Source organism: Scyliorhinus torazame, chromosome 2 (genome assembly GCF_047496885.1).
Source record: "Scyliorhinus torazame isolate Kashiwa2021f chromosome 2, sScyTor2.1, whole genome shotgun sequence".
NCBI lineage: Eukaryota > Metazoa > Chordata > Chondrichthyes > Carcharhiniformes > Scyliorhinidae > Scyliorhinus > Scyliorhinus torazame.
Genome location: NC_092708.1, coordinates 141,045,983 through 141,058,978, shown reverse-complemented (window position 1 = coordinate 141,058,978; position 12,996 = coordinate 141,045,983).

Genomic DNA, 12,996 nt, shown 5'->3' with positions numbered 1-12,996 from the left:
GAGTGAGTACATCCCACACTCACACTGTATCAGAGAGTGAGTACATCCCTCACACACACACTTTATCGGAGAGTGAGTACATCACACACTCAAACACTGTATCAGAGAGCGAGTAAATCCCACACACACACTGTATCAGAGAGTGAGTAAATCCCTCACTCACACACTGAATCAGAGAGTGAGTAAAACCCACACTCACACAATGTATCAGAGAGTGAGTAAAACCCACACTGACACACTGTATCAGAGAGTGAGAAAATCCCACACTCACACACTGTATCGGAGAGTGAGTACATCCCGCACACACACTGTATCAGAGAGGGAGTAAATCCCACACTCACACACTGTATCAGAGAGTGAGTAAATCCCACACTCACACACTGTATCGGAGAGTGAGTAAATCCCACACTCACACACTGTATCAGAGAGTGAGTAAAACCCACACTCACACACACTATCGGAGAGTGAGTACATCCCACACACACACTGTATCAGAGAGTGAGTAAATCCCACACTCACACACTGTATCAGAGAGTGAGTAAATCCCACACTCACACACTGTATCAGAGAGTGAGTAAATCCCACACTCACACACTGTATCAGAGAGTGAGTAAATTCCACACTCACACACTGTATCAGAGAGTGAGTAAATCCCACACTCGCACATTGTATCAGAGAGTGAGTAAATCCAACACTCACACACTGTATCAGAGAGTGAGTAAATCCCACACTCACATACTGTATCAGTGAGTGAGTACATCCCACACTCACACTGTATCGGAGAGTGAGTACATCCCACACACACACACTGTATCGGAGAGTGAGTAAATCCCCCACTCACACACTGTATCGGAGAGCGAGTAAATCCCACACACACACTGTATCAGAGAGTGAGTAAATCCCTCACTCACACACTGAATCAGAGAGTGGGTAAAACCCACACTCACACAATGTATCAGAGAGTGGGTAAAACACACACTGACACACTGTATCAGAGAGTGAGAAAATCCCACACTCACACACTGTATCGGAGAGTGAGTACATCCCACACACACACTGTATCAGAGAGTGAGTAAATCCCACACTCACACACTGTATCAGAGAGTGAGTAAGTCCCACACTCTCACACTGTATCAGAGAGTGAGTAAACCCCACACTCACACACTATCAGAGAGTGAGTAAATCCCACACTCACACACTGTATCAGAGAGTGAGTAAATCCCACACTCACACTGTATCAGAGAGTGAGTTAATCCCACACGTACTGTATCAGAGAGTGAGTAAATCACACACTCACACACTGTATCAGAGAGTGAGTAAATCCCACACTGACACACGATCAGAGAGTGAGTAAATCCCACACTCACACACTGCATCAGAGAGTGAGTAAATCCCACACTCACACACTGTATCGGAGAGTGAGTACATCCCACACTCACACTGTATCAGAGAGTGAGTACATCCCACACTCACACACTGTATCGGAGAGTGAGTACATCCCACACACACACACAGTATCGGAGAGTGAGGAAATCCCACACTCACACACTGTATCAGAGAGCGAGTAAATCCCACACACACACTGTATCAGAGAGTGAGTAAATCCCACACTCACACACTGAATCAGAGAGTGAGTAAAACCCACACTCACACACTGTATCGGAGAGCGAGTAAATCCCACACTCACACAATGTATCAGAGAGTGAGTAAAACCCACACTGACACACTGTATCAGAGAGTGAGAAAATCCCACACTCACACACTGTATAGGAGAGTGAGTACATCCCACACACACTGTATCAGAGAGTGAGTGAATCCCACACGTACTGTATCAGAGAGTGAGTAAATCACACACTCACACACTGTATCAGAGAGTGAGGAAATCCCACACTCACACTGTATCAGAGAGTGAGTTAATCCCAAACGTACTGTATCAGAGAGTGAGTAAATCACGCACACACACACTGTATCAGAGAGTGAGTAAATCCCACACTCACATACTGTATCAAGAGTGAGTAAATCCCACACTCACACACTGTATCGGAGAGCGAGTAAATCCCACACTCACACACTGTATCGGAGAGCGAGTAAATCCCACACTCACACACTGTATCAGAGAGTGAGTAAATCCCACACTCACACACTATCAGAGAGTGAGTAAATCCCACACTCACAGACTGTATCAAGAGTGAGTAAATCCCACACTCACACACTGTATCGGAGAGCGAGAAAATCCCCCACACACACACTGTATCAGAGAGTGAATAAATCCCACACTCACACACTGTATCAGAGAGGGGGTAAATCCCACACTCACACTCTGTATCGGAGAGCGAGTAAATCCCACACTCGCACACTATCAGAGAGTGAGTAAATCCCACACTCACACACTGTATCAAGAGTGAGTAAATCCCACACTCACACACTGTATCGGAGAGCGAGTTAATCCCACACTCACACACTGTATCGGAGAGCGAGTAAACCCCACACTCACACACTGTATCAGAGAGTGAGTAAATCCCACACTCACACACTATCAGAGAGTGAGTAAATCCCACACTCACAGACTGTATCAAGAGTGAGTAAATCCCACACTCACACACTGTATCGGAGAGCGAGTAAATCCCACACTCACACACTGTATCGGAGAGCTTGTAAATCCCACACACACACACTGTATCGGAGAGTGAGTAAATCCCACACTCACACACTGTATCAGAGAGTGAGTACATCCCACACACACATACTGTATCAGAGAGTGAGTAAATCCCACACTCACACACTGTATCAGAGAGTGAGTAAATCCCACACACACTGTATCAGAGAGTGAGTAAATCCCACACTCACACACTGTATCAGAGATTGAGAAAATCCCACACTCACAGACTATCAGAGAGTGAGTAAATCCCACACTCACACAATGTATCAGAGATTGAGAAAATCCCACACTCACAGACTATCAGAGAGTGAGTAAATCCCACACTCCCACACTGTATCAGAGAGCGAGTAAATCCCACACTCACACACTGTATCAGAGAGTGAGTACATCCCACACACACACTTTATCAGAAAGTGAGTAAATCCCACACTCACACACTGTATCAGAGAGTGAGTAAATCCCACACTCACACACTGTATCAGAGAATGAGTAAATCCCACACTCACATACTGTATCAGAGAGTGAGTACATCCCACACTCACACTGTATCAGATAGCGAGTAAATCCCACACTCACACACTGTATCAGAGAGTGAGTACATCCCACACTCACACACTGTATCGGAGATTGAGTACATCCCACACTCACACTGTATCAGAGAGTGAGTACATCCCACACTCACACACTGTATCGGAGAGTGAGTACATCCCAAACACACACACTGTATCGGAGAGTGAGTAAATCCCACACTCACACACTGTATCAGAGAGCGAGTAAATCCCACACACACACTGTATCAGAGAGTGAGTAAATCCCTCACTCACACACTGAATCAGAGAGTGAGTAAAACCCACACTCACACAATGTATCAGAGAGTGAGTAAAACCCACACTGACACACTGTATCAGAGAGTGAGAAAATCCCACACTCACACACTATATCGGAGAGTGAGTACATCCCGCACACACACTGTATCAGAGAGGGAGTAAATCCCACACTCACACACTGTATCAGAGAGTGAGTAAATCCCACACACACACACAGTATCAGAGAGTGAGTACATCCCACACACACAAACTGTATCAGAGAGTGCGTAAAACCCACACTCACACACTGTATCAGAGAGTGAGTAAATCGCACACTCACACATTGTATCGGAGAGCGAGTAAATCCCACACACACACTGTATCAGAGAGTGAGAAAATCCCACACTCACACACTGTATCAGAGAGTGAGTAAATCCCACACTCACACACTGTATCGGAGAGTGAGTACATCCCACACACACACACTGTATCAGAGAGTGAGTACATCCCACACACACAAACTGTATCAGAGAGTGCGTAAAACCCACACTCACACACTGTATCAGAGAGTGAGTAAATCGCACACTCACACACTGCATCGGAGAGCGAGTAAATCCCACACACACACTGTATCAGAGAGTGAGAAAATCCCACACTCACACGCTGTATCAGAGAGTGAGTAAATCCCACACTCACATACTGTATCGCAGAGTGAGTACATCCCACACACACACTGTATCGGAAAGCGAGTAAATCCCACACACACTGTATCAGAGAGGGGGTAAATCCCACACTCACACACTGTATCAGAGAGTGAGTACATCCCACACTCACACTGTATCAGAGAGTGAGTAAATCCCACACTCACACACTGTATCAGAGAGTGAGTAAATCCCACACTCACACATTGTATCGAAGAGTGAGTACATCCCACACACACACACTGTATCGGGAAGTGAGTAAATCCCACACTCACACACTGTATCAGAGAGCGAGTAAATCCCACACACACACTGTATCAGAGAGTGAGTAAAACCCACAATCACACTGTATCAGAGAGTGAGTAAATCCCACACTCACACTCTGTATCGGAGAGTGAGTACCTCCCACACACACACACTGTATCGGAGAGTGGGTAAATCCCACACTCACACACTGTATCAGAGAGTGAGTAAATCCCACACACACACTGTATCAGAGAGTGAGTAAATCCCACAGTCACACACTGTGTCAGAGAGTGAGTAAAACCCACACGCACACACTGTATCAGAGAGTGAGTAAAACCCACTCTCACAAACTGTATCGGAGAGCGAGTAAATCCCACACTCACACAATGTATCAGAGAGTGAGTAAAACCCACACTGACACACTGTATCAGAGAATGAGAAAATCCCACACTCACACACTGTATCGGAGAGTGAGTACATCCCACACACACACTGTATCAGAGAGTGAGTAAATCCCACATGTACTGTATCAGAGAGTGAGTAAATCCCACACTCCCACACTGTATCAGAGAGTGAGTAAATCCCACACTCACACACTGTATCGGAGAGTGAGTACCTCCCACACACACACACTGTATCGGAGAGTGAGTAAATCCCACACTCACACACTGTATCAGAGAGTGAGTAAATCACACACACACACTGTATCAGAGAGTGAGTAAAATCCACACTCACACACTGTATCAGAGAGAGAGTAAAAGCCACACTCACACACTGTATCGGAGAGCGAGGAAATCCCACACTCACACAATGTATCAGAGAGTAAGTAAATCCCACACTCACACAATGTATCGGAAAGCGAGTAAATCCCACACACACTGTATCAGAGAGGGGGTAAATCCCACACTCACACACTGTATCAGAGAGTGAGTACATCCCACACTCACACTGTATTAGAGAGTGAGTAAATCCCACACTCACACACTGTATCAGAGAGTGAGTAAATCCCACACTCACACATTGTATCGGAGAGTGAGTACATCCCACGCACACACACTGTGTCGGAGAGTGAGTAAATCCCACACTCACACACTGTATCAGAGAGCGAGTAAATCCCACACACACACTGTGTCAGAGAGTGAGTAAAACCCACACTAACACTGTATCAGAGAGTGAGTAAATCCCACACTCACACACTGTATCGGAGAGTGAGTACCTCCCACACACACACACTGTATCGGAGAGTGAGTAAATCCCACACTCACACACTGTATCAGAGAGTGAGTAAATCCCACACACACACTGTATCACAGAGTGAGTACATCCCACACTCACACACTGTATCAGAGAGTGAGAAAATCCCACACTCACACTGTATCATAGAGTGAGTAAATCCCACACACACACTGTATCGGAGAGTGAGTAAATCTCACACTCACACACTGTATCAGAGAGTGAGTAAAACCCACACTCACACACTGTATCAGAGAGCGAGTAAATCCCACACACACTGTATCAGAGAGTGAGTAAATCCCACACACACACTGTATCAGAGAGTGAGTAAAACCCACACTCACACACTGTATCAGAGAGTGAGTAAAACACACACTCACACACTGTATCAGAGCGTGAGTAAATCCCACACTCACACTGTATCAGAGAGTGAGTAAATCCCACACTCACACACTGTATCGGAGAGTGAGTAAATCCCACACTCACACACTGTATCAGAGAGTGAGTATATCCCACACACACACACTGTATCAGAGAGTGAGTAAATCCCACACACACACTGTATTAGAGAGTGAGTACATCCCACACACTCTGTATCAGAGAGTGTGTAAATCCCACACTCACACACTGTATCAGAGAGTGAGTAAAACCCACACACACACTGTATCAGAGAGTGAGTAAATCCCACACTCACACACTGTATCAGAGAGTGAGTAAATCCCACACTGCCACGCTGTATCGGAGAGTGAGTAAATCCCACACTCACACACTGTATCGGAGAGTGAGTAAATCCCACACTCCCACACTGTATCAGAGAGTGAGTAACTCCCACACTCACACACTGTATCAGAGAGTGAGTAAATCCCACACTCCCACACTGTATCAGAGAGTGAGTAAATCCCACACTCACACACTGTATCAGAGAGCGAGTAAATCCCACACTCACACACTGTATCAGAGAGCGAGTAAAACCCACACACACTGTATCAGAGAGCGAGTAAAACTCACACTCACACTGTATCAGAGAGTGAGTAAAACCCACACTCACACACTGTATCAGAGAGTGAGTAAAACACACACTCACACACTGTATCAGAGCGTGAGTAAATCCCACACTCACACTGTATCAGAGAGTGAGTAAATCCCACACTCACACACTGTATCGGAGAGTGAGTAAATCCCACACTCACACACTGTATCAGAGAGTGAGTATATCCCACACACACACACTGTATCAGAGAGTGAGTAAATCCCACACACACACTGTATTAGAGAGTGAGTACATCCCACACACTCTGTATCAGAGAGTGTGTAAATCCCACACTCACACACTGTATCAGAGAGTGAGTAAAACCCACACACACACTGTATCAGAGAGTGAGTAAATCCCACACACACACTGTATCAGAGAGTGAGTAAAACCCACACTCACACACTGTATCAGAGAGTGAGTAAAACACACACTCACACACTGTATCAGAGCGTGAGTAAATCCCACACTCACACTGTATCAGAGAGTGAGTAAATCCCACACTCACACACTGTATCGGAGAGTGAGTAAATCCCACACTCACACACTGTATCAGAGAGTGAGTATATCCCACACACACACACTGTATCAGAGAGTGAGTAAATCCCACACACACACTGTATTAGAGAGTGAGTACATCCCACACACTCTGTATCAGAGAGTGTGTAAATCCCACACTCACACACTGTATCAGAGAGTGAGTAAAACCCACACACACACTGTATCAGAGAGTGAGTAAATCCCACACTCACACACTGTATCAGAGAGTGAGTAAATCCCACACTGCCACGCTGTATCGGAGAGTGAGTAAATCCCACACTCACACACTGTATCGGAGAGTGAGTAAATCCCACACTCCCACACTGTATCAGAGAGTGAGTAACTCCCACACTCACACACTGTATCAGAGAGTGAGTAAATCCCACACTCCCACACTGTATCAGAGAGTGAGTAAATCCCACACTCACACACTGTATCAGAGAGCGAGTAAATCCCACACTCACACACTGTATCAGAGAGCGAGTAAAACCCACACACACTGTATCAGAGAGCGAGTAAAACTCACACTCACACTGTATCAGCGAGCGAGTAAATCCCACACTCACACACTGTATCAGAGAGCGAGTAAATCCCACACTCACACACTGTATCGGAGAGTGAGTAAATCCCACACACACACACTGTATCGGAGAGTGAGTACATCCCACACACACACACTGTATCAGAGAGTGCGTACATCCCACACACACACACTGTATCAGAGAGTGCGTAAAACCCACACTCACACACTGTATCAGAGAGTGAGTAAATCCCATACTCACACACTGTATCGGATTGCGAGTAAATCCCACACACACACTGTATCAGAGAGTGAGAAAATCCCACACTCACACACTGTATCAGAGAGTGAGTAAATCCCACACACACACTGTATTAGAGAGTGAGTACATCCCACACACACTGTATCAGAGAGTGAGTAAATCCCACACTCGCACACTGTATCAGAGAGTGAGTAAAACCCACACACACACTGTATCAGAGAGTGAGTAAATCCCACACTCTCACACTGTATCAGAGAGTGAGTAAATCCCACACTCACACACTGTATCAGAGAGTGAGTAAATCCCACACTCACACACTGTATCAGAGAGTGAGTAAATCCCACACACACACTGTATCAGAGAGTGAGTAAATCCCACACACACTGTGTCAGAGAGTGAGTAAATCCCACACTCACACACTGTATCGGAAAGCGAGTAATTCCCACACACAGTGTATCAGAGAGGGGGTAAATCCCACACTCACACACTGTATCAGAGAGTGAGTACATCCCACACTCACACTGTATCAGAGAGTGAGTAAATCCCACACTCACACACTGTATCAGAGAGTGAGTAAATCCCACACTCACACACTGTATCGGAGAATGAGTACCTCCCACACACACACACTGTATCGGAGAGTGAGTAAATCCCACACTCACACACTGTATCAGAGAGTGAGTAAATCACACACACACACTGTATCAGAGAGTGAGTAAAATCCACACTCACACACTGTATCAGAGAGAGAGTAAAAGCCACACTCACACACTGTATCGGAGAGCGAGGAAATCCCACACTCACACAATGTATCAGAGAGTAAGTAAATCCCACACTCACACAATGTATCGGAAAGCGAGTAAATCCCACACACACTGTATCAGAGAGGGGGTAAATCCCACACTCACACACTGTATCAGAGAGTGAGTACATCCCACACTCACACTGTATTAGAGAGTGAGTAAATCCCACACTCACACACTGTATCAGAGAGTGAGTAAATCCCACACTCACACATTGTATCGGAGAGTGAGTACATCCCACGCACACACACTGTATCGGAGAGTGAGTAAATCCCACACTCACACACTGTATCAGAGAGCGAGTAAATCCCACACACACACTGTGTCAGAGAGTGAGTAAAACCCACACTAACACTGTATCAGAGAGTGAGTAAATCCCACACTCACACACTGTATCGGAGAGTGAGTACCTCCCACACACACACACTGTATCGGAGAGTGAGTAAATCCCACACTCACACACTGTATCAGAGAGTGAGTAAATCCCACACACACACTGTATCACAGAGTGAGTACATCCCACACTCACACACTGTATCAGAGAGTGAGAAAATCCCACACTCACACTGTATCATAGAGTGAGTAAATCCCACACACACACTGTATCGGAGAGTGAGTAAATCTCACACTCACACACTGTATCAGAGAGTGAGTAAAACCCACACTCACACACTGTATCAGAGAGCGAGTAAATCCCACACACACTGTATCAGAGAGTGAGTAAATCCCACACACACACTGTATCAGAGAGTGAGTAAAACCCACACTCACACACTGTATCAGAGAGTGAGTAAAACACACACTCACACACTGTATCAGAGCGTGAGTAAATCCCACACTCACACTGTATCAGAGAGTGAGTAAATCCCACACTCACACACTGTATCGGAGAGTGAGTAAATCCCACACTCACACACTGTATCAGAGAGTGAGTATATCCCACACACACACACTGTATCAGAGAGTGAGTAAATCCCACACACACACTGTATTAGAGAGTGAGTACATCCCACACACACTGTATCAGAGAGTGAGTAAATCCCACACTCACACACTGTATCAGAGAGTGAGTAAAACCCACACACACACTTTATCAGAGATTGAGTAAATCCCACACTCACACACTGTATCAGAGAGTGAGTAAATCCCACACTGCCACGCTGTATCGGAGAGTGAGTAAATCCCACACTCACACACTGTATCGGAGAGTGAGTAAATCCCACACTCCCACACTGTATCAGAGAGTGAGTAACTCCCACACTCACACACTGTATCAGAGAGTGAGTAAATCCCACACTCCCACACTGTATCAGAGAGTGAGTAAATCCCACACTCACACACTGTATCAGAGAGCGAGTAAATCCCACACTCACACACTGTATCAGAGAGCGAGTAAAACCCACACTCATTTTGTCAGAGAGCGAGTAAAACTAACACTCACACTGTATCAGCGAGCGAGTAAATCCCACACTCACACACTGTATCAGAGAGCGAGTAAATCCCACATTCACACACTGTATCGGAGAGTGAGTAAATCCCACACACACACACTGTATCGGAGAGTGAGTACATCCCACACACACACACTGTATCAGAGAGTGCGTACATCCCACACACACACACTGTATCAGAGAGTGCGTAAAAACCACACTCACACACTGTATCAGAGAGTGAGTAAATCCCATACTCACACACTGTATCGGATTGCGAGTAAATCCCACACACACACTGTATCAGAGAGTGAGAAAATCCCACACTCACACACTGTATCAGAGAGTGAGTAAATCCCACACACACACTGTATTAGAGAGTGAGTACATCCCACACACACTGTATCAGAGAGTGAGTAAATCCCACACTCGCACACTGTATCAGAGAGTGAGTAAAACCCACACACACACTGTATCAGAGAGTGAGTAAATCCCACACTCTCACACTGTATCAGAGAGTGAGTAAATCCCACACTCACACACTGTATCAGAGAGTGAGTAAATCCCACACTCCCACACTGTATCAGAGAGTGAGTAAATCCCACACTCACACAATGTATCAGAGAGCGAGTAAATCCAACACTCACACACTGTATCAGAGAGCGAGTAAAACCCACACACACTGTATCAGAGGGCGAGTAAAACTCACACTCACACTGTATCAGGGAGTGAGTAAATCCCACACTCACACTGTATCGGAGAGTGAGTACATCCCGCACTCACACTGTATCATAGAGTGAGTAAAACCCACACTCACACACTGTATCAGAGAGTGAGTAAATCCCACACACACACTGTATCAGAGAGTGAGTAAATCCCACACACACTGTGTCAGAGAGTGAGTAAATCCCACACTCACACACTGTATCAGCGAGCGAGTAAATCCCACACTCACACACTGTATCAGAGAGCGAGTAAATCCCACACTCACACACTGTATCGGAGAGTGAGTAAATCCCACACACACACACTGTATCGGAGAGTGAGTACATCCCACACACACACTGTATCAGAGAGTGCGTACATCCCACACACACACTGTATCAGAGAGTGCGTAAAAACCACACTCACACACTGTATCAGAGAGTGAGTAAATCCCATACTCACACACTGTATCGGATTGCGAGTAAATCCCACACACACACTGTATCAGAGAGTGAGAAAATCCCACACTCACACACTGTATCAGAGAGTGAGTAAATCCCACACTCACACACTGTATCGGAGGGTGAGTACATCCCACACACACACACTGTATCAGAGAGTGAGTAAAACGCACACTCACACTGTATCAGAGAGTGAGTAAATCCCACACTCACACAATGTATCGGAAAGCGAGTAAATCCCACACACACTGTATCAGAGAGGGGGTAAATCCCACACTCACACACTGTATCAGAGAGTGAGTACATCCCACACTCACACTGTATTAGAGAGTGAGTAAATCCCACACTCACACACTGTATCAGAGAGTGAGTAAATCCCACACTCACACATTGTATCAGAGAGTGAGTACATCCCACGCACACACACTGTATCGGAGAGTGAGTAAATCCCACACTCACACACTGTATCAGAGAGCGAGTAAATCCCACACACACACTGTGTCAGAGAGTGCGTAAAGCCCACACTAACACTGTATCAGAGAGTGAGTAAATCCCACACTCACACACTGTATCGGAGAGTGAGTACCTCCCACACACACACACTGTATCGGAGAGTGAGTAAATCCCACACTCACACACTGTATCAGAAAGTGAGTAAATCCCACACACACACTGTATCACAGAGTGAGTAAATCCCACAGTCACACACTGTATCAGAGAGTGAGTAAAACCCACACTCACACACTGTATCAGAGAGTGAGTAAAACCCACTCTCACACACTGTATCGGAGAGCGAGTAAATCCCACACTCACACAATGTATCAGAGAGTGAGTAAAACCCACACTGACACACTGTATCAGAGAGTGAGAAAATCCCACACTCACACACTGTATCGGAGAGTGAGTACATCCCACACACACCAGGGGCGTCATTCTCCGACCCCCCGCCGGGTCGGAGAATGGCCGTTGGCCGCCGTGAATCCCGCCCCCGCCCCCGCCGAAGTCTCCGAAGGGAGAAAAGTCGGCGGGGCGTTAATGGCGCCGCTGCCGCGGAGGATGTCACGGGTCTGCGCAAGGCAGCCGATTATCGGCCTGCCGATATTCTCCCTTCCGGATGGGCCGAAGTCCTGTCGACGTGATGACCGTTCACGTCGACGTCAATCAAACCTCCTTTTCATCGGCGTGACCCGGTGCTCCAGGCTCACGCCGACCAGCGAGGAGGTGAGTGACGGCCTGGGGGGTTGGCTCTGGGCAGGCAATGGCGTGGCCGCAGACTGATTGCGTGAGGAGAGGTGTGTCTCGGCTTGTGTGTGTGTGTGTGCGGCGCGGGGGGGGGGGGGGAGGGTGGTTAGAGTAGGCTGGGCTCCGGGGGAGTGCCGGGAGGGGGTCCGTGCCGGGGTGGAGGTTGGGGGTTGGGGGGGGGTCCGTGCCGGGGTGGAGGTTGGGGAGGGGGTCCGTGCCGGGGTGGAGGTTGGGGAGGGGGTCCGTGCCGGGGTGGAGGTTGGGTAGGGGGTCCGTGCCGGGGTGGAGGTTGGGGGGGGGTTCCGTGCCGGGGTGGAGGTTGGGTGTTGGGGGGAGGTCCGTGCTGGGGTGGAGGTTG